The sequence below is a fragment of the Bacillus rossius genome, chromosome 1 (genome assembly GCF_032445375.1).
Source record: "Bacillus rossius redtenbacheri isolate Brsri chromosome 1, Brsri_v3, whole genome shotgun sequence".
Taxonomy (NCBI): domain Eukaryota; kingdom Metazoa; phylum Arthropoda; class Insecta; order Phasmatodea; family Bacillidae; genus Bacillus; species Bacillus rossius.
Window position 1 is genome coordinate 266,958,178 of NC_086330.1, and position 21,195 is coordinate 266,979,372.

Genomic DNA, 21,195 nt, shown 5'->3' on the forward strand with positions numbered 1-21,195 from the left:
TCCTTGACCTAAGAGGGTTTTTTTTTTAATTTTATTAAAATAGTAATAGAATATTTTTCATTTCAGAATTATTTCAATTTTTTATAATAATTACGGAACTTAAAATTGGAGGACTTAAAAATGGTGGAATCCAAAATGGCGGAAATTTTTTAGAAAATAAAATGGTAGAGTTCAAGATGGCGGAAGTGATGTCATCCAAAATGGCCTTTCAGGGTCAAGATGATGGTCAAAGGCCAAGACATCCACTATTGCCTCCATAACGTCACAATCCAAAATGGCGGACACAAACTCCAACCACTCACTCCGACTCCAGGCGCAGGACAAACACTCTGTGAAGCTGCGGAACTGTGTGCTTGCATTTTGGTAACTACTTCTTTTGTTATGTTTGCATAGTCTACTGTGCTGCTGTAGTGATAGTAACAATACACAGAAACTTCCTGTGCATTCGGTCAAACCGATTTATCAGTGCGTGCTATGGTTTTTTACAGTGCATTCATATACAAGTATACTCACACCAGGTAGGTAGGTAGATATACACATATTAAAAATAGGTATGAAAGCATGTCAGTTCAAACAGTTACATAGTTTTTAAATAGCGCCCATCGCATCTGTTGCCGGACGTATGTTAAGCTGGTAATACACATGGAACAAAAACCTACTGTGACAATTTGCTTTAACATATCAGTATATCACATTCCTAATTGCAACAATGTTAAAGTGTTGCCCTTTCCCACTGAGTAATTGTACTTTGTACATTGAATTAAGCATAAGATAAATGCTGGATGCTTCTAAAATCAGTTAACACACACCAATTTGTAGCAGTGCTTTTGGATTTCATTTACTGCAATGGACGCCAAACGTAGAATACTGTTCCACAGTTTTAACAGTTTGAATGTCACTTAAGTTTGAATGGAAGGAGCCTATTGGAGTGCTGCTACGCTTACGTCACATCATCAGACGCAGTAGACACACAAATCATACGTCAACAATACCATATAAATGATGAAATGTCAATATTTTAAAATGTAAATCCACTGGCAAAGTTACTGTTTGTAATGAAGTACTAATAAATAAGCGTCAATCGTAGTTTTGGTCTTCAAGGGATATATCTGTTGAAGTTCAAATGTACCACTTGGAGACATAGAGTTGATGCTGCGTAGATCTGTTTTGAGTTCAAATACACAACGTACAGTAGAGGCGCAAATGTTATTAAGTGGTCAAATTTTAAATAAATAACAGTGGAAATAATAATATCTGGGCCAACACATTGACCAGTATTGTGTCAGTGAGTTAAATGTTTTGCCGTTAGATGGCACAGTAACATATAGTGTCTGTTATATAATCATTTTGTTAGTATTGAGTCATTTTACCTACACAGTTATGTCAATAACTCTTTTTTACTTTGGCTGGTTAATTCATCTTTGCATAATTTCACCGTACAATTTTGGTGTAATTTTTTCACTCTCGAAGATATAGTAATAAAATATATTTATGCCTAGTGGAGAGTAGTACTCATGATTCATAAGTTAAGTGACTGAATTAAATGTATTAATTTTTAGTTTATTTATTAGTATAAGTAATTAATTTCTTAATGCTTTTAATTGGGTGATATTAAATTGCAAATTTAATGGTTCATGTCACACACATTTACGAAAACAACAAAGAGGGCAAGTAACGGCGTCATGGCGACTAATTTTTTTAAAGCAGAATAATGAATTGCGTTCATTTCGCCCGTGCTGGCATGCGTGCCGATATATTGTTCTCACGAATGATGCAATAACTAGACATCGAATGAAATATGGCTGTAGGTGTGACGTTTGAACAGGTCACCAATCACGAAGATTGTCACTGTGTTCGGTGATTCATGAGCGCTCCTGTTTGTGCTTAGGGAAAAAATCTGTACAGGCTTGCGTCCATCATTTCCGTCACAATATACTGAAGTATGTTTCGCATGAACGCAGTATGTGTTATGTAACTTACCACAAAAACAGTTCTCAAAGATATTACCAATGAAATGGATAAACTTTCGCCACTGTTGCTGTGTCTACAGCGTTTGTAAACAAATATCATGTATTGCTTGGCAAGTGGCATTTGTGATATGGGTATAACAATACTGCTTTCAAGAACTGTATAATTTTAGACAAGTTTGTAGCTCAAAAGATTTTACGTCGTGGTCCGAAGCAACTAAAAATCTCTATCTAGAAATTTTAGTCAAAATATTTGCACTGCTTCAATAAGAGGGCACCGATTATGAGGTGCGCGCATTATACAAAAGAATTGTCAGCAGAGAAAAAAGATGACATTTTAAAAGGGCCGTGAAAGTAAATTATATTAAATTTAGCTTGACCAAAGAAATAGGAAGATAGCTAAAACGAATCACATATTCTAAAGTATGATACAATAATTTATTACATCGTTCTAAAGTATTCGACATGAATAATATTTTTGTGGGTATTTTGGTTGTTTGAGTACTTGCTTATTAGTACGTTATACATATTTAATAATACAGTTACATCACGGACTTTTCAAAGACGTTCTTAGCAGCTCCATAAAACTGGAGCTTCGTATAAACTACGCAGATTCACGACTTTCCTAGTTTTGTGTTTTTTTGAAGACTTAACAATTTTTTGAAGTTTTGTTGATACTCCAAGACGATCTTATGAGTTCATGTTAAACTCAGTACCCGTAAATCTACGAACATATAAGAAAATTTACGATAGTTCCTGGATAATTTGTAAAACAATTTTCCTTCGTAAAACTAAAGTGAACATTTTGAACAGCGGGTATGCACAAATTGTACAGTGGCTGTTAAATTTTTATTTTATGTTATTTTATCTTTTATGTTATGCTGTATTTTTCTCTACGTTATGTTATCTTTTATATTTGTTACGTTATATTTTATGTTATGTTTATGCCAATACGGTCTGCTTTTATTTTAATAAACGAAAAGGCGGCGGTTGACTAAACTTTGCGTATTTAAATGTTTTCTCACACTGGTTAACAGCGAATACCACCCCATTCCCCCAGAAATAGACACTGATATATAGTGAATTTCACTGAATAAGTCAGCAGAGGTTTTCGTGAAGGGAATCTTGGTGGAATTTTTGTTCGCTGACGGAAGCTACTGATACAGTTGCGGACTGCTGGACGGGTTATAAACAACGTGATTCTCTGTGCTGTTCATTTCGGGAAAGGAAAAAGAGAAACCAGTGGTAATAAAATTATAGGTTTTAGTGTCGCTGCTCTTCGGAACACGGGATTAAACAAATGAAAATAAGCTGGGCGGGGGTGGAGGTGGTTCACTCCAACGCCGTGGTAATCCCGCTGAACGCAGCTCGTAATGGCACCGGAGGGACAGATGCTCGTTGGCAGGCGCGACCATTAACTGTGTTGCGCGGCGATCCTGCCGTGTTTCCTGCCGGCGACCCGCACGGAGAGTAACATGCTCTGCTCTTGCATTGTACACATACATGCAATACATGTGGCATTGGTTATTCATGAAGGCGTTTTTTAAATAGATAATACTAAGTAGTTCTTACGAAAATAGGCAATTAATTTTCTATTTTGATTGATTTACTCATTCAAACACAATTATTTAAAACCATGGAAAAAAATAATACAATATTAAAAATTTTTATTTCATTTTTTGTATCGTGCTTATTAATATGCGCAGTTAATACTGGAAATATATTCAGGGAACGGTTTACAACTAACTATAACTGTTGGAGGTACTAGGACAACACATAGCATTAATGCTCGGGTAAGAATTCGAACCTAGTATTACTGCGAACGCTATATTGTTGTGATAGAGTTTTTTTCATGTAAATGTACTGATTCACAAATATCTGTAAATACACAAGAATATAACTGATTCATTTACAAAAAAATATATACAGCGCAACTAGTAGAGAAGTGAGCGAATCACGTAGTGTCGATTAGCAAGGACAAGAAGGTTTTAACTTAGAAATGAGCCAATCGAAAAGCAAACTAAATCGAAAAGTAAACTTTGGTAGGGAAATCATAAGGCTTTGAATTTCAGCTTGACACCAGACGAATGTGCGAAATTTCCAGGTTTCTATTGGTTTCAGACAAAGTCAGGGATGTTGTTTTTTCCTTGGGGAATGCTTCTTTCCTGCGTGCAGGACTGGCTGTTATGACGTACCTCCACCTCCATGCTGAAACCACAATGCAAAACCACAGTAGAATCACCCTGCCTCCAAAGCCTCGGTCGCTTTCCGTATTTTACAGTTGGGGTAGCCACTCTCGGGCAAAAACACAATACCTATCACCATCTTTATAAGTAATAACGCTGTAATGTTAGTCGGATTGCTAGGTTCATGTCAAATTCGCTTTGTTATTTCGTAGCAAACTAGACTGCAAACAGTCAAATGGTCTCCAACATTGTATTAGAGATTCATTGACGGACCCCGAAGGACGAGAATCTACTGACAAGCCTGCAAACAACGTGTCAACCAATCATGATAGAGGAAACAATGTGGCAGCTGCCAAGTAACTATGTCAATGACCAGGTTTTGTCCAAGAACATTTGGACATAACGAAATTTTTTAATAAGATAAAAATAAGAATCAAGTAATAAACAAAACAATTAATTTTAATAAAACAAAAGCGTGGGGTGTTTGGTATCAGTTGTCTTAAATGTTCTACCACTAATTTATATTCGTTAGGACAGGGTCATTATGAAAATGAAAGAAGAAAGCAAAATTTTTTTCTCCTTTGCTCCTTGATATTTAAATAACGTGAAACCTATTACCGTAACCGAAATAACACTTCCTTACTACCCTTTGATTTAGTAATCAACATTAATATGCAAATATAGTTAAACAATCAAGCTTTAAATTTTTCTTGGCTGTAGACTAAGGTTAGTTTTGCCAAAAAAAAAAAAACGTCTGAGTGCACAAAAATGAAAAGTCTATTCTTTATTGATATATTATTGATACAAAGGAAGTAAAAAACCAACAAATAAAAAACGTGATTTTAACAAAATTGTATTAAAAACACACGCTTTTAATTGTTGTATGAAATAAAAAAAGGAACAACTATAATCTTTAAATTTAAGTAATTTGCTTAACAGCGACAGAATTAACGATAGCTCTGTACAACGAAATTTTTTAACAAGCTAAGAATCAAATAATAAACACACTGAACTGAGGTGTCGCAGTTTTGGCACACTGGATTGCCTGACTGAACTGAGGTGTTACATTTTTGGCACACTAGATTGCCTGACTGAACGGAGGTGTCGCAATGTTGGCACACCGAATTAATTGTCTGACTGAACTGAGGTATCGCAGTGTTGGCACAGTGGGTTGTCTGACTGAACTAAGGTGTCGCAGTTTTGGCACACTAAATTGCCTGACTGATTTGAGGTGTCGCAGTGTATGTACACTGGATTGTCTGACTGAACTGAGGTGTCGCAGTGTTGGCGCACTGGGTTGCCTTACTGAACTGAGGTATCGCAGTGTTGGCACACTCGACTACCACACCAGAAGGAGCGGGTTAGCATTCATATGGTTAACGAACCCCTGTCTAATGTCTTTCTACAGGGTAAGAGCTGTTCCTAAAGATACGGAAAATTCGCGCATTCGTTAAGTCGCAAGTTAGAATGATAACCTTCCCAATCTCTCACTGTGTTTATGATTGGACGGAATTTATTTGGACTGTGAGCCAACGATGCCCAGCTAGGAGAGCAATAATGGAATCAGGCAGTGCTAATTAACAAGGATAAAAATGTTCTTGCTAAGCAAACATGGGTTGAGCACACCTATGATTATGAATTTTACTCTGAGGCCAGACGAATCTGCGAAATCCCCTGGTCTCTAACTAATCCTTTCTCAATATCCATTATTAATAGTGGGTGTTGCCATCTCCAATGTGCTCGCTGTAAACCGTAATTTTCGAGGAGATAAATCTCACGAGGATTATACCGCACTGAGAGAGGGTCCTTTTTTAAAACGAAACAAGTATTTTTACGTATCGTAAGAAATGCCAGCTCGTAACCAACTGGCGATCGCGCGGCGGCGTGCCTGCCTCGAAGTCAGGCATCGTGGGATTGACCTGGTCGCATGCACGGCACAAGAGGGGTGCTTTCACTGGCAGAACAGTGTTTTACCTGAAATTATTCATTGCATTTACTCAGAAAGAAATTTGCCCAAAAACTAATTTGTCCTAAAGGATTTTAAAAACAATTAGTTTTGCCGAAAGTATATTCACTTCTTTTTTACCCAGATAAGGCGTTTCATCTGAACTTATTTTATCCATAAACATGTTCATCATAAATTACGTTTATAATTTATCCAACCAAGTTTACCTATGTTCAGAGAAAATGCGTGTAAGGAAATTTTTTTTTTTTTTTCCGCAAAAGAAGGGTTCCTTTCCCTCTTCAAAAGAATTATGACCTTTCTCACTCCCGCATCCATGACTTCAGTCGCGAGTTCGGTTCTCGGGGGAGGGGAAGGTGGTTGAGTTTGGAATGCTCACCGTTGGGAAACTTTGCGGACGTTGCCGAAAGGATCTTTGTTTTCTCTCTTCAGTTTACCCTCAGCATTGACATTCCGTCCGTGCTCCGTCTATACTTTCTAACTCTTGTACGGTTTATAATGATCTAGATATCCTCGATATTATAAAACGCTCATTCAGATCTTCACTTTTCCCTTCAAAGTGGTGGACAGTAATTTGCGTTAAACTTTTGGCTATCCCGTGAAACTTAAATATACAGGATTTTCGCGAATTTCAGGGCATAAATTTAATGTGTGTTAAGGAATGTCAAAATAATCAATTATTTTGAAGGAAAGTATGTCCGGAATCGCAAACCTGCCAAGTTGCAGACCCAAACAGGATTTGTAAATTTGAATTTCCCGCGCATTATGCGCCACTCTAGTGACTGAGAGGATGCGCGATCGCACCTTGGTGAAGTTGAAACGCTACGCGGGAAACAGGCGACGAGCGAGGCTAAGGGCGGTATTCCAAGACGTTTGGGCAAGAGAGCGAATAAGCACTGCCTTATTGGGGTACAACTTTAACCTCACTCGCGTGCCGTATTCCAGAACGTATCTAAACTGTATCCCAGTAAGGGAACAGATCGGTAGTTGTTTGAATATTGAAGTAATAATAATTCTTTTTGGAAGGAATCCATATTGGCGTGCAGAATAACAAGTTCAAGCCTATCCTTTAATGGATAAATACGTCTCATCCTTTTTACCCGGAGTGGATTCTAGTTTCTCTATCAGGGTTTTAGGTGGATAGAACTGAAGTATAATAAATAAAAGGTTTACAACAAAAGCCACATGAAAACTTTTATATTTAAAATTATTTTCGACATGAAAACACGCCTTCAATTCATGATCGAGTTCATATATAAATCTGTGTTTTGGTTAGTATTTAAAATTATAAATTAAACACTTATTTACTACAGGTAAAACCATTTATAAACCACCATTCGTAAAATTTTCATCATGACTTACATTTCAATCATTGATTAAATCACAAACTTTAAGCAGCAATTTAAATTAAGAAACTACGCCCTCAAGACTCGGCGGCATCCATTATGTGTGTTTATTTAATTTTTACGTCATTTTTTATGTACTTTGTGTTATATATAATTGTACTAACATTGCAAATTACATATGTTTTTAATTTTTAAACCCGATAAAATTCTACCCAGTTATATGCTTTTTGTGAAGTCAGTCAAATATCCGTAGTTTTAAGTTTTACCAGACTAACAGCTACAGTTTTACTAACTGTAAGTCCATCCTTTGTGTCTCCAAAGTTGGAAAACGCATACAATTGAACTTTCGTCATCAATTATTTATTTTTTAATATTTCTTAAATCATATGTGTTACCAAACATCAAAAATAACAAATACACACATATATATAATAGGCCAAGTGCAACTACGTCTTAAGGAAAGTCATAGGTAGTTGATTGAGGGGAAGAGTAGGGGAAGGAAAAATGCAAGATGGCGCTAGGTCACTCAACATCCCACCATAATGCTGCGGGAGTGACGAGGGGGGGGGGGGGGAGGGAAACCTACGATTCACTGATCCCCGACCAGAACCCAAACATATCCGAAGTTTGACGCTCGCCCGTGTAACTTGTTAGAATGAAAAAAAAAAAATCACCGGTCCTTTCATTTCAGCTAAGATAACATATGCGTGTGAAAAATATTTATAGGTATTTTTTTAAGCAGCATTACAACAAAATATTATTGTTCTTTTGCACTTTATTTTTAGATAGATTTCTCACCTTTTTTTTTATACAAATTCTAAACTCATTAGAAAAAAAAACTTATTTTCAAATTCAGAAATAACAGGCCGTGAGACAGGTTTTATAAATAAAATATAAATGTAAATATTCATAAAAATTATAAACAAAAAATATATAAAAGGTAAATAAACGCTATGATTACAAGGCTCGTAGATAATAATATATTATCATTCACGTAAATTTTAGTACAACTTGGAAATCCTTCCATTACATACTAAAATAATGTTACGATATAATAAATTTTTTATAAATATGATATTCTACGAGACTTGTTATCATAGACTTTATTTACCTTTTTTATTTATTTTTATATATAATTTTTATGAATTTGTACATATATATTTGTAGGAATCCTGTTTAATGGTCCGTTATTTGAGCATTTGGAAAAAAAAAAATTTCAAATTAGTTAAGAATTTTTTTAATAAAGATAAATATTCAGTCGAAAATTAAGTGCAAATAAATTCATTAAATTTTTGTGGACTGCTGCTTCAAAAACACCTACCTTACCCTTTTTTGAAAGTACATTTTTAAGTAATTTTAAATGGTATAAGTTTTTGACTTTGCAACGTCTAATAAATCGAGGAACTCCGGCTTCACGCACGAAAAAGTGTCCCGTTATGCACATTGTCCCATTACGATGTGTCATGTTACGCTCATGGTCCCGTTACGATCTGTCCCGTTACGATGTGTCCCGTTACGAGGTGTCCCGTTACGCACATTGTCCCGTTACGCTCACTGTACGCTTGCGCCGCATATATCTCTCTTCCACTCGATTGGAACAACCATCGATTTGACTTTTTCGAGGCAAATTAAACTTGAAACACTCCCATTCGTTTCCTACTTTTCCTATCATCGTCCTATCCTTAACAGAATAACACAGGTTGGAAGAAGTTAAATAGCAAACATGTATAAACGTAATAAACATATTTGAATTAATGAGTGCAAATAAAAGTAAATTTATCAATTAAATTGTAGATTTCATTTCACTCCTTCTTTGTATCCATACAAAATAGTGATAATTCAATAAAAATGATTCAATTTTAATCATAAAAGTATGCAATCATTTCATCAATGTTTTGCTATGACGTCACGTTAAACTATCGTCCGTAAACCGACTTTACAGACAACCAATTTTTATGTAACAATTTTGCGAGAATGTTAATTATGTAACAGACCTAACCTTACATAACTTGTACAAACATTTTTCCTAACCTAAGTATTTTTTGGAGGGGTCTGGGTTGGAAAGGGAATAGAGAGCGTCTCAGGCCGAAGCATATACGCCTAGTCATGCATAGAGAGGGTCGCATGCATCACGTGCTTTGTCCGAGGATTGGCCAGCCATGGCAGCGACCTATCTTAGATCTGGATATAAACTATGTTAAAACCTGCATAGACACAGGTAGCAGCTATGCTTGAGGGAAGGGCGTGTAATGATAGCATAGGAGAATACAGGAGACAGAGGATGGTCGAGGCAGAAGAGGGTCCACTACAGCAGGAAAGCTAAAGTCTCCGAAGACGCGCGAACCAGGGTTACTCGGGCGCGTGTCTCGGATCCTGTGAATCTTGGGTTTCCTCGCAACAGCCCATGGAGCCGCGCGCGGGCGAATTCGGGTCGCGGCCGATCAATAAGAGCGCAGCGCCGCCTCCACTTCCGCTTCCGGGCGGCGTCGCTGGGGCCTGGGTTCGGTGCGGCTCGGTGCAACCGCGCGCACACACACACACGGGCCGCAGTTCCGTTTTCTTATTTTTTGTAATTAGAACATAAATATTCATGTAACGTTACAGATGTTTGAAAATTTGGAATTTTGTACGAAAACCACCGTATCACTACAAAATAATACTGGGTTCGGATTCCTTGCCAGGCATTTATGCATGGGTTGACCCAGTACCTCCAATAGTTGAATTTATTTGTAAACCGTTTCCTGAATAGCTTTCCATTTATATTTGCGCTCATTAATAAGCATAATAAAACCAAATATATTCAAATTATTGAACATACGATTATATTTTGCGTGGTTTAAAAATTATATGCTTGAATTGTAATATCAGTTTAAATATAAAATTACGATACAATTGTTGTAAGAAATACTCAGTTATATCTCGAAAAACTTATTTCATAGATGCAAAAATAACCATAGCCATGCGTTGTACAAAGGTACCTTATCTTTCTTGCAGTAAAAAATCTATTTCTTGGCAATTGATTTCCAAAGGAATCTTTTGTAAAAGTACAGAAATGTTTTTTTTTTCCTGTGTGTGATCAGACGGAATGACAGGCACCGCTCGATTCACACACAGGTATTTCAGAATTTTTTAAACTTAATGGAACTTAAAGCTGTCTTAATATTTTTTACCAATTACGTTTACACTGGTATATTATTTTTTAAACAGATCTTGCAAAACATTTTCAAGCACTCAGCACCGTATATATTTTAGTTATAAATGTTAATTTATCTTTTGGAACCACTTTTTTCAAAATGATTCTCTGCCAGTGTCCATCTGGAGCAATGTAGCTTCATAACAACACAGTACATTTTCTAAATCTGTCGAGTAGTTTTTGGGTGCTTCCCATTAGAAAAAAAAAACTAACTAACCCACATTCTCTTTAAAATATTAATTGCAGATTATCTGACAGTTGTGACTATAGCATTTGTAATTGAATAAAAAATTAACAACTAATTAAACCAAGAATAATTTATTGCAAAACAAAATTAAGTTAATTGTATGTATTAATAAAAAAATAGTATATCTTGTAACTGGTACTGCTGAGGGTAGACTGATGCAATGCACCACTACTGTAATCATAGGTGAACTGATAAATTCTCTGATTGCAATCACACCTAATACCCACGGATTAAAAACCGCAATATAATTGTAACTAAACCAGTCACGATCATATACTGACGTGGCCAAACATCCTTGAAAAAAAAGTTGTCATTGACTTATAATATACACTGCAATAATTTTTCAACTTAAATTTTACGAAGAAATGCTTGTTACCAAATACTCAGAGATCTTGGTATACTAATAAAAAAATAGCCAAGAAAAAAATTGTCTGTTCCAAAGTGTACGAATCTTGTTCCTTCCACGCGCATGTTTTCCCTGTTCAAAACAGGAAACAACAGGGAAGAGAGAATACAGCGCCCTGTCATCGAGGAGTGAGATATGTCAAACCCCGAGGAACTCTTTCTTTATTTGAACGTGTTATTCGTGGAAAAGTGCGTGAATCATCTGTTATTTATAACTTTGAAATAACGAGCGAGGTGGCGTAAGGTTTGAAAAATATTTGACTTGCGTTTTGAAAGAAACAAAGTTCTAATCCCATTCTGGTCGATCTTTAAATTTTTGAGTTAATACAATTATTTGAATATACACTATGGCAGTTTTGCTCTGTTTGACATGGAAAAAATTCAAGAATGCATAAATAAGAATCCCTGGAGAACACAGCGAACAGATGTGTTCAAAGATAAAACTAAACAGGTATTATGGACAACATAATGACGATAGCACAGACTAATACAGCAAAAATTTAAACAGACAGCACAATAATTTCGCTGAAGGGATTCAGCCACGAAGAAATAACAGCGCAGATGAACACAGTGGGCTCAAAATGACGAGACAGTTTCAACAAGAACATTTAATGCAGACAGACAACAAACAAACTTGGACGACACAGCAAACATACGAAAACAAAGATGGAAATAAATAGCTAATATGGACAACACGACGACAGCACCGATGAACACAGCATGCTCCTATGACAAAACAGTTGCGACGTTACGGTAACTCGCATCAGTTCCCGTCATCAGGCACTTCGCTGGGTCCATCTGTTCGCTGTGCTCTCCAGGGTTTCTCTTGTCTGGGATTCTTGAATTTTATCAATGACAAACAGTGAAAAACTGCAATGGCGCGTGTCCAAAGAATGGTATTGTCCCCGTTCTGGTCATCATGATTATGGTTTCCTCGATGTATTCCCGGGACAACTCCAGTGACAAGCTGGGATGGCTGCTCACTACACGTCGTGACCAGTTCGTTCCCCAATTACCTCGGCTTGTAAAATGACTCTCCTCGTATCACGAGACAAGCTGTGTGTTAAAACACTTTCCAACCGATTGTGTTTCGTGATTGGTTGAGTTTCTCTCAGGCAAGTGTCTTTACTGCCGGCGCGGCGTCGCGATTCCGCGCGAAGGCCGAATGACATTGGCTTCTCTTGCAGACGGCTGGCAGTTACAAGAAAGAAACCTTCCATAAAACCTTTAGTGTTTTGTACCGATTCAAGATGTTATTTTAAATATACGCAATTGCTGGTTATGCAGTCTGTCTTAAGAAACATAAATAACGGACAAAAAAAGGGAAAAAATTATAAAAACGATAAATATGAGACGCACAGAAATCAGATCGCTGAGTTCGCCTGTTTGTCACTGTGTTTTCCTAGGTAGTTTTTCGTCTTTACTTACCTTCCTTGTTGCTACTGTCTCGTCATTTCAGCCCACTGTGTCCGTCCATGCTGTAACAATTTTTTTGACTATTTCCTTCACGGAATTCTTTGTACTATATAGGTTTCTTTAATATTTACATCGGCTGATTTTAACTAGTTTTCTGAATATTTTTTTTCTATATTCATTTTTCCTCCGTTATTGCGGTTTATCATGACATAAACAGCAATGACATAAGTCCAAAAAACATCTTGAATCAATTTCCCACTGCAAAACCCAATTAATATAATTTGTACCATCCGTTGACGCACGACCCGGCCGCGAGGTGAATAACCAACAGCTTTGATTGGTCAAAGAAACATTGTCACACTCAAGCATCAGTATGAGCCTCACAGCCTAGCTATGGGGCTCGTAGCACACGGTGGGGCTCGCAACTCAGCTGTGGGGCTCGCAGCCTAGCTATGGATATCGCAGTCCATGTGTGGGGATAGCAGTCCAGCCGTGGGGCTCGCAGCCCAGCCGTGGGGCTCGCATAGCAGCCATGGGGCTTGCAGTCCAGCCGTGTGGCTCGCAGTCCAGCCGTGGGGCTCGCAGTCCAGCCGTGGGGCTCGCAGTCCAGCCGTGGGGCTCGCAGTCCAGCCGTGGGGCTCGCAGCCCAGGTGTGGGCCTCGCCGCCTAGCTGTGGGTCTCGCAGCCCAGCCGTGGGGCTCGCAGCCCAGGTGTGGGCCTCGCAGCCTAGCTGTGGGTCTCGCAGCCCAGCCGTGGGGCTCGCAGCCCAGCCGTGGGGCTCGCAGCCCAGGTGTGGGCCTCGCAGCCTAGCTGTGGGTCTCGCAGCCCAGCTGAGGGCTGAGCAGGCGCAGTTAGGCCCGCGCCCTTGTATCGATCCCTCACGCACTCTCGGCTCTCCGACCTTTATCGTCGCCGGCCGGACGCGTGGTGTCGGCACACGACCTTGCTGCCTTGCTCCCAAACTCTGGTCGCTCGGTCATTTTGCTAGGCTGGCTTCCCGACAGTAAAAACATATGCGAGTTTCCAGCAGGCAATGTGCACGACTGTGCACACGACGTTTGTGAAATCGGTTAGAATTGAAATCTTACTGCTAATTACAGTCAATGAAATTTTGCTATGTATGTGTCATCTGTTGGTAGTTTAGTAAGTACTATATTAACTACCAATTTATTATCCCATGACATCCGGCCAGAAAATTGTACGCATATTTATTAATATATAAATAAATATGGATTACATAATATTTTTAGTTAACTAATTAACACAAAATTTTGTGTTAATTACAAATTTTGCTTCTGACTTACAAGTTTCAAGCTGGAATTACACCTGAGAATTTTAATATCTAGATAATTTCTTGCCACAATGTGATCTCATTGGTTGTTGCGCCATGCGTCCATAACATAAATAAAATATATTCATTTCCCTTCTATGCGCACGACCTGTCTCCCATGCATGCTCATGGCGGTCCTATGCGCTATTGTGGATCAGTAGGGTCGAAAACATGGCGGTCAAATCTTGTGCGCACGACCTGCTGTTACTGCTACTGTTATTTATTTCACATGTGGCCCAGTTTTACTTCTGATGTGTAACATCTTAACTATCTTTTAACGGCATTTGGTGGTAGTAATATTCTTGAATGGAATGAAAGTCGCATGGATAGGAAATGTGTATTCACAGTCCTGCCATATGTGACGAAATAAGCGAACTAAAGTTTACAAAACATTTTAGTATTGACTGTTTAGTGAATTTTAACAAAATGGTAAATATTTTAATTAAATTTCTTGTTGAAAATCATGTTTAAAGCCGGGGTTTAGTATTTCTTCAGGCCTTTTTCCCTTTTATCGGACCCGTTTCATTATATAGTTTAAAATTTCGCTCTGTAAATGGAATGATTCGATAGTCGACGAAGCTGCTCCGGCAACATACAGAAATGTAGTAGAAAACACAATTTGCTTATATTTATTACCTCGGCATTATTTTTAATGATTCCAAGAAAAATGTTGTATCCGAGGCCCGAGTTTCGTTTTATAAATTTATTTGCAACATGAAAATACATTAATTTTCTTGTTACCGAGGTTGGATGTTACACATCACTGGCGAGTACTAAAATTGTTAGGAAAATATATATTGCCAAAATAGAGTTATTGATAACACGGCAATTATTTAGCGTGATATCTGTATCAAAATATATGGGCCAAATGGATGGAAAAATATTATTTTACTTTTTTGGTCTTGAATCTCTTACTAACTCATCTTACGGTATGTTTTCCAAACACACATAATCTTGCCGATTTATTTCAATTTATCAGAAAAATTTTCTACAAGACATGTCTACAAAAATTATTTTGTTGTATAAATTGAATTGTATATTAGTTTCACATCCATACTTTCTGAATAATAGCTACTATATATTTTTATAAATAGAATTAATAAAAATGGGCGCGGAGCCCTTATAGAGTTACCTATAGAACTGAAAGTTCACAGATAGAGGGATGGTTAATCTTTAGGGTACACATATATTGAAAACACACGTACAAGTTAGCAAATATACAAGTTTACAAACAATTTTTCATGTATGCGAATATATAAGAATATGTACAATTATTCGTGTGCGGAAATTAGAGAGCGCGCAGTTACGCAAACATACATACCTGTGTTTTCAGCAAGTAAATTGATAGCTTAAAATATTCCCTACAAACTCACCTTCAATGAAGTCCACTGTGAAGCTTCTCAAGTGTGACAAACCTGGCATCAAACAACCTGCAAAGAAAATCTTACAGTTGTCTGACTCTCTGTTTTATTCGTTACTGAGTGCTGCACTAACCGTTACTCGTTACGCCCTTATCTCTACTTATCATATTGTCTGTAAATAAGTTTCACTTCAATAAACACAATAACACCGAAATATCCAGTTTTAAAAAAGGAAAGCACTCCAAAATAAAACTAAATAATTCTTTCTCTATCAATATTATATAAATATGCAATATCCAGTAGAAGATAAAAACGCGTCAACAACGCACGCAAATGAAAGAAGCAAGGCTTCCACATTTTTCTTTATCATAAAAGACGATTGCGTTTTTTACTACCTCCCTAAACAGTCTATGTGCTGTTATATTTTTCGTCTTTTTCAAGTAAATTTTATCAAATTATAATAAAACCTGTGAACGATAAAGTCGTCTTATTGGGGCAAAGATGTGTTAGACCATTCGGGTATTTCCTTAAAATGACCTCCTTGATCTTTGAATGTAAACAAAAAAAATTTATCATATTGGAGTTAGATGCAGATTTAATGTCAACCGAATGTAAATTGTCCATCACAACAGATCGTAGCCCACATTTAGTACAATATACATAGGTACTTCTAAAGAATAATGACATGATAAAGTTAGTGCAAGCTAGATTGCAATTGAATTTCGACAATGTATATTGTGTAATATTTCATTTTAAAGAGGATGGCAGTTAAGATATAGTGTCTACCAGTAAATAAACAAAACAAATATATAAAGTTTATGGCTTTATGTGACAGCAGATTCCTCTTTGTGTTTCAACAGTTTTTCTCTCTCTATGGAAACAGGTGTCATGATGAAAAGAGGGTTTAAGGAAATTTATAAGTGTTTTGGAGTACAGTTAATAAAGCGAGCAGTGTAATGAAGCAATTTGTGGTTACTTTTTTAATGTGGCAAATTTCTAAAGGTTATGGACCTAGTACTTTATTTGTGGGTAATATCTTATTGGAAAATTTTAAAAAATTAAAAGTGGCCTTCTTACAAAAAATCTGGTATAAGATAGATCCATTAAATGTATTTAATAATTACAATTGGAATTTTCGAACGAGAATGTTACTTACTGAACACGATGTATTTAACTGAATTGAAAGTTGAAAGTGAAATTGAAAAGGAAAAACTTGTAGGATTCGAAAGAATTACAAGACAAAATTTTTGATTTTTCAGTTCATTGAGAATTTGCAGTTGGATAACTTGTATCACAAGGCCAATGTATATCAATTGTGGAAATGTCTGGAAGATATAATTAATAATAATTTAACGGTACAGTTATTAAAGAAGAAGTTGCAGTCAATGAATTCAAATTAAGGCGAAAGTGTGTACATATTTCGTGTGCAGTTCGATGAGGTAATAATACAGCTGAAATCTACTAAAGCCGTGGTAAAATTTTATATTATTTGCTATTTTCTTTAAAGTATGCCTAATTCACCATTATTTAAAACATTCCTTCAGAAATCTTGACTCTTGAGTTTATGAAAAGTAATTTACAAGAAGAATAATAAAGGAAGTTTACTTCGTGTGTATTACGACATGTATTACCACCATCAGCGTTTACATCAGTGTATTGTGTTATGAGTGGAGAGAGTGGGCACATCCGTCGTAACTGTGAGCCTCCTCCAGGAGAAGACATAGGGGTGTAAATCAGCATGGTTATTCCAGGGAACTCCAGATAGGTAGAAGTTTCGTACTAACCCCTTTGGAAGACATGGTAACAACTAACACAGTGGACGGAACCACCAAATACGAGGTACTCAACAAAGTACTCAGCAAAGTGAACCAAAAATTAATTATTTCAGTGTGGAACATCAAGATAGGCATGTTGAAAATGATATTAATGGACGTAGACATGTTTTTTTTGTTAGTGAATATGAACCAGTTAAGCATATGGATAGGATGTTTTGAGTTTTTGTGTGGACTCTTGGTGCACTTATCATGTGATAGGCAAAAATGTGAGGAATGTGTTTTGTGAATTCATAGAGTTAAACAAATCTGTTGAAAAAGCAATTGCGAAAAGCCACAACTTCATTGAGGAAATTAGCATGGGAAATATTCGAGGTTTTATGGAAAAATAAAGTATTAGAACAAATTGCATGATTAAGAATGTAGTCTATTAACCTAACTTAGGATCAAAGGTAAGGTCAATAAGGTGTCATTAATTATCAATTATTTAGGTAGTGTTTTACAATGGAAATTTTGAGTTATATCAACAGGTACACGCAACTGTAGAGGGAATCAGAGGTACGGAATAGTAATTCATTTTCCTCCAGTTATATGTAACATGAGTGACGTGGAGATTTATGAGAGCAAGTTATGGCATAGGGCGCTAAGTCACAAGAGCTATTCTGGAATGGGTAAACTAGTGTGTCAAAATATGGTTAAAGGCATAGGTATGTGAAAAACTAAAACCAATAAAAGTAGATTTTTTAAGCGTGTGTAAATGGGAAGATGACAAGTTTACCATTGGAAACAAGAACTATAAATAAGAGGGTATTAGGAATAGTACACTTATATGTATGTGTTCCAATTTCTTTAACAACAAATGAGTGCTACATTTATTTTGTCATGTTCATTGATGATTTCTCTCACTTTAAAGTTGTTTATCTGATAAATTCTAGAAGTGAGGCCTTAGAGTGTTTTTCGAAAAGAATTACAGTAGCATGACAAGCAATATGTTTGGGCAGCTTGAATCCAAACTTAGATGTGACAATTGAAGTATGTGGCAAAAGAAATTTCTTGATTTTGAGGAAAAGTGGAATTATTCTTGATCACACAGTTCCCTATACACCTGAACAAAATGATAAAAGCTGAAGCTATTAATAGGAGATTAGTGAAGAGGGCATGTTTTATGTTAAATGAGTCAAGGTTATTAAAAACAATTTTGGTGGGAAGCTTTTGGGACTGCGGCATATGTTTTAAGTTGTAGTCCCAGATTGAGTGTTAAAGGATGCAACACCTGCTGAAATATGTTATGGGTATAAGATTAACATAAAAAACTGAGACTTTTGTTGTGTAGCATATAGTAACGTGCCAAAGGAACTACGAACTAAGTTTGACAATAAAGCAGAAAAGTGTGTCTTACTGGTTTATGCTTCAAATGGGTATAGATTTTGGAACTTGGAAATATAAAAATCATAGTCTCCCACAACGTAAAATTTGATGAGTATATCTTTGTCTGCGATGAGGGGAATAAATCTAAACCGGACATTATAAATTATATTAAAATGTTAATCCAATATCCGGTACTAAGGAGGACAGTGATCATGATTGTTCTAAAAATTACACTGAAAAGTTAAATGAAACAATCACATGTGTGAGTGGAGAATCAAGTGAACAAAGAAGAGAAAAAAACACGAAATTTAAGATTACCATCTAGAATTGATTATTTCGTAATGTACATAGCGTATAATGCTATGAGCCTTGTGGAGAGTGCCAAACAATTACGAGGTTAAAGAGAGTGGTGATAGACAGTTTGGGATTGCAGCAATAGACAGGAAAATTGAATCTATAAATTAAAAAAACCTCGCAGCAATTAAAAACACCAGAAAAGAAAACAAAATCTAGATAAAAGTGTGTATATAAATTTATACCATTGAAATAAAATGCAAGCAGAAGGTATAAAGCAAAATTAGTTGTAAAAGGCTTTGCACAAAAGGTAAATTTATATTACTATCTGTATGCTCCTGTAGCTAGAATGACTGTCATACAAACATTATTAGCAGTAGAAAATTAGAAATCTTATTATTTTGAAATGTTGACAGTAAAAACAGCATTATTCAATAGTGTACTACAGGAGGATGTATACATCTGTCAACCAATGGTGTTAAGTGTGAACCTAATTCTGTTATTAAGTTAAATAAGTCTCTGTATGGCTTCAAACAGACATAAAAATGTTGGAATATCATGTTAAATACTTTTGTGTTAACGTTAAATATGGTATAGTTTTAAAATTATTTTCGTTTGTACACGCTGAGAAGTAGAGATGATATATAATCTTTGTCAATTTATGTGAATGATGTAATGTTAACTATATATATTATGATACTTACAAACAATGTTAAGTCTTAGTTAATATCTGAGTTTTAACCAATCAGGCGAAGCCAATACGCCTCTCTGGCGAGAGTATTTAAAGGCAAGAGAACATTAAGATCCTCAGTAGAAAACTGCTGCTCTGAAGATGGCGACTGCAATATCGACCGCCACGTCGGCGAATCCTTCGCTTTCAACCCAAAGGCCAATCAACCGTGTATTTTTTTACAGTAGAGCATAACAATTGCGTGTAACAGGATTACAAAAGAAATACATAAATTTTTCCTTATACATACATACACTTGGCAGAACGCTCATGTATCGCAAGTATTGTTCTACGTGACTGCACACGGCTATATTTTATTACTGCAACAACTTGCGTGATACGTGTTCGAGCAGTCCTTTGGTAGACAATGTCCGTCCATCCACATGAACAAAAAGCTTTTTATTGCAAGGAATTTCCAATTCGTCGAATGATTCCGTCAATGTTGATAAAACGACCCACATTCTGCTCCAAATGACGTAAAGAATAAGCTCTGTGAGCGGTGTTCGCGCCTCGTGAAGCACCCTGCGTTAGCTCCGCTGGCTGCGACAGGTGGCGACCGAGCGAACAGGAACCACCGCGATAGCAGCGCCGCTTCTGTCGCCGCCTGAACTCTGCGCGCGCTGAAGGCTGCCTCGCCGGACGCTGGGACGGAAGCCGCCACGCTCTTACAAATTGCCAGTCAATTTGCAAAATTTTTCAACCAAGAATGCGCCTCAAAGAAACGAATGTGTTTCCGTAGTTCCATATAACTCCATATTTTTTAGGAACTACCCCATATTCCCACTTCCGAGCGGTGTGTTCTGTTGTAGACAAGATGAACATCCATTTCGAAGAAGTAACAGAGGTTTTTGCTGTGGACTTCACAAGATTTTGAAGGTTTTGGTAGTGCACGTGGATTCCCGATCAGAGTTAGCTGAAAGTAAGTTACCTCAGTTCCCGTAAATTTAAGAACATCCATGGATGGTTCGTTTCTTTTTATTTGGAAAATTAATTTACTTATCTTAGAAATCTGCTTAGATAAAATTGGGCAAAAATGATTTTAATTACGTTCCAATGAAAACTAATTTAAACGAAAAGAGGATGATAAACTCCTAAATTAACCCCATACTTAAGGCTTTTAAAGTATTATCTGCTATCTGAATAAATATATATCGCGTCAAAAACTTTTCTTAAACAAAGATTTAAATGTTTGGTTCCTTACTAATTAAAAGCTAGATAGCATATCAAATATTTGAAATATTTGTATCACATATTGAAAAAAAAGTTTATTCAATCATCTAGCTGACTGATTTAAAGAAAACAATTTTTTGTCGTTTTATTATGAACGTAAAAATGAACTACGTGAAACTTTTTTAACAAACGCTTCTAACCGATAAATAAAAAAACGAGGACAAATAAGGCAATAGCTCCGAAGGAAAATAGGTTTATTAATTATAACTTTAAATTATTTATAATTGTTTTACACCTCAAAAATTATTGAATTAAATGTATGTATTCATTCCTTGATAAAACTTTCTGTACGGGAAAATTTTTTTTATAATTTTCCTTTCTATATTTGAAAATTCAGGTTTCAATTGCAGAAATGTTGCAATTTATTTAAAAAATTAAGTTATCACA

At 36.4% G+C, this 21,195-nt stretch overlaps 1 protein-coding gene across 2 annotated transcripts in view; it reads left to right on the forward strand.

The window, feature by feature from the left end:
* Nucleotides 1-21,195, forward strand: part of LOC134527576 (regulator of G-protein signaling 20) — a 418,792-nt gene that overhangs the window by 128,613 nt on the left and 268,984 nt on the right. The window lies entirely within an intron of this gene.